Here is a 3680-nt window from a genome sequence, read left to right on the forward strand (position 1 = left end):
GCTTCTTGCAGAATGCGCCACCAAACGCTAATATTGTAATTTTCGTTTCGTCATAAGTTGATGACATGAAGCCTAATATCATAAACCTCTTTTCCATTGTTCAGCTGGTGGTTATCACATGAATAAAAGTCACTGTGAAGTCGGTAAGCAAAGCCACTTACCTTGGCCACTGTGGCAACGAATTTGTATACTCCTTATTATAATTCTTCTTCGATTTTCCAAATGCTCCTCTTCCTTAGCAGGACCACCTTTCTATCTTCAAAATTCTGTTTACCTTCGCATACAAAGTGTCATGGAGAAGCTTAAATACCTGCGAGCTTCACTACAGCGAAGAAAGTCAGTGATTTGTCGTTGCGAGGGAGAAGGCGTGGTGTATCGAGACAGCCGACCAATCAGAGCGTCGCCCGGCCCCCACAGCTACTTCGCGCTCCTGATTGGTTGTCATGGCGAGGTGTTGAATAAACAATGAAATGAGAACAGATGATTGCAAATCTGAAATACCATAACGTCGTTTCCCGCGCTTCCCTGAGCACACCAAACTAAACCCTATGGACATGGGTCATATGATCTATTATGATATATCTTATAAAGGGAATAAATGCTACTTATCCCCGGCGAGGTCTCGGTGCGCTGGGGACACTCGATGGGGGGCAATGATGGTGATGCAGAGTCTCATCACAACCTACACCGCCCTGGCACCTTCCTACCCCACCCCGTTACAACGACCTGGAAAAGTTGACGCCCTACACGGTTGAACTCGGCCTGCTGTAAACACTAGGTCTGCGTTCTCTCTCCTCATATCTGCCCTATTTACCTCAGCTTTACTTTACTCAAATGGCAAAAGTAGCCTTTTCACAGTAAATCTTCATAAAAAAGATTTTATATTCCATCCCGTTATAACGAATCAACTTTTACCGATCTGCTGTTGTCTCGCTGCGTATCCTGCAACTTCAAGCTTTTACGCTCCATCGTAACTAAGAAATTCTTACCAACAGATGAATAAATAGGCAGACAGACATATTCCGTGATTAATCTGAGTTATATTAAGCCAAAGATCGACTCTTAGTATGATTCTATCAATCTAGACGGCTTACCAGAACTCAACAACCGCATTTTTGAATATCCATCTATAAAGCGCTATCATATATTATCATCATTAAGCCTCTGAACGTGCCATCCACTCCATGCAAAATAATGCGTTATTACTAAATCAACACGGTATTTTTTGAAACTAAAGAATAAGTACGGAGGTTAGCGCTTTACTGCAGCGTACTACCAAAAGAAATGTTCTTTTTGAGCTGCAATTATTTACAGAGCATCAAAACAAGAATACATATGTTTTCATTACTGTTTGTGGTGTATTTACATTACTCAACTACACATGATTCTTCTTTTAGTTTTGCATAGCACTTCTACAAACGATATGTATACTTCGAAAGGTGCCTAGAATTTCAAGACATATCAAAATAGTTATGTCCAACATTTAACCTATGAAACGCGTGTGTATAGAAAATAGAACAAATGTATAATCTATTTTGAATGAAAAGATTTTTTTCTGCCCTAACATGCATATGCATTTTTAAAAACTTTTTTTCATAAGAATCGCTTCCTTACCATAATCAATATTATTATTGTATAATTACCTTTCCTGTCGCTTATATTATGATATACAGGAAAATAATAATGACATTTAGTAACAAAAATACAAAATTTCCCGAACTGCACACTTGAGTAAAACAAATCTTCATTGTCTTCTGCACCAGAATCATTTTAGTATAAATAGTTTCTTTACCCTTTAAAAGCAATTTTTTCTCCCCGCCAGACAATGAGCAATAGCGAGCGGGGAACGAGAAACAAATGAGCGGATCCAATTTCACTCGCATCCTATCACTTCGACTCGAAGGCTTTCGAGAAACACACTTCGCGTTTCCAGTCGCTAAGATGTGATTGAACTTTGAATCAAGAGAGAATAGTTTTATGCCTTCCTCCGCCAGGGAAATTGTTATTCGGAGCCTAAAATTGACGGTTAATGGTCGGAGTGACGGTTGTCGGGGTACAAGTTTAAATCTGGTGTCGGCGCGGGAATTCCCTGGGGTGTGATTGGCTGGCTAGTAATCGTGCTCGCGTCATGATTAGTTGCCTCGGGGAACGGCCCGCCTGACGACCAATTAGACGAGAGAATTGCAAACGGGCGACCAATCATGTGAAATGAGGTGGGGGCGGCTGTAGGGCTGGCAACAGGGTGAAGATAATGATGGAAGAACTGCCTTTAGATTGAATTAACGACGACTTGAAGAAGCGCCAATCCCAGCCGGAGGACAACTTGGAAGACGCTCTCGAGAAGTGTTGCCTGGTCTCGGAAGCTGCTGACGTCAGTGATTTTCTCTCTTTGCAGAGGATTCCCTATAAGCCGAATTAATCATATTTCATTATCTCACATGAATGATTTTGATTGTTTCAGATTATCCATTCGTAATTCATTTAACCTCTACATTCGAACTGCTGAATCTACAGCGCTAACACATCAGCATATAACCATGTGTTATAACTTGGTTATCATTATTACGTAATTCAGTTACTAATGATTACTGTCTAAATTGCTGGCACTCTAGTCACTTAGTCTTCATCATCTTCCCCAACCGTTAAACACATTTTTTGTTGTTGTTGTTTTTTAATAAACTACGTTACGTTTCCCCGTCGCCATGATCTTAACGCCTCTGAGCGTCGCTCTAAACCAGAAGAACCGCAGCCATTCTTTCCCCGAATTATTTTTCTAGTTCGATTTAACAAGTTCGACATCTTTCTTACTCTAACTGCACACATACTCTTATCAGTTACATATCAGTCACATGCAATTTAAAAGCTTCTTTCTTTTCGTTTTACATGTCTTTCTGCACAAACAATACACAACTTCACTGATTATTTGAATTATTTATATTTTCTTTGCAACCCTTCTATCTTATCCTCCCACCTTTCTCTCTCATCTCTCTTTCTCTTTCTTCTCAGTCTCACTTTTCTCTCTCATCTCTCTTTTTCTCTCTTCTCAGTCTCCCTTTTCTCTCATCTATCTTTTTCTTTCTTCTCAATCTCCTTTTTTTCTCTCATCTCTCTTTTTCTTTCTTCTCAGTCTCCCTTTTCTCTCTCATCTCTTTCACTTCTCATCCTCCCTTTTCTCTCTCACCTCTCTTTCTCTTTCCCCTCCCTCTTCTCGCCCTGCCCTCACCCTGTCGGCTCCCTCAACTCCGCCCGCCCGCTTGCAACCCGGCGGTGCTTCCTCTCTCACCCGCCCTCCCTCTCCTGGCGAGTCCCGCGCGGACCATGTAATATAATTATAACAACATTACGCAGAGACCTTCATCAACCTCCTTGTTATCACCGGGCCCAGGAGACGCCGCACTTCACCGGCTACCGCACGGAGCACTTCGCGAACCTCCTCCTCCTCATGCATCGGCTACTTCGTGAACTCTGTGTTAGTATATTGTATGTGGCATGTCTGGAATGCGATGTGAACCAGACGGCGACAGCCATACAGTGTAAGTGAAATAGGTGATAAAGGTATTTTTCTTAACAAAGAAGTGAAACGCTCTTAACTTAACTGATCTCTTAAAAGTATTTTTATTAATAAAGAAGTGAAACGCTCCTAACTGTCGTCATTATAGTATAAAGTGTATGCTATGTGC

The sequence above is a fragment of the Penaeus monodon genome, chromosome 29 (assembly GCF_015228065.2).
Source record: "Penaeus monodon isolate SGIC_2016 chromosome 29, NSTDA_Pmon_1, whole genome shotgun sequence".
In the NCBI taxonomy this organism is placed as follows: domain Eukaryota; kingdom Metazoa; phylum Arthropoda; class Malacostraca; order Decapoda; family Penaeidae; genus Penaeus; species Penaeus monodon.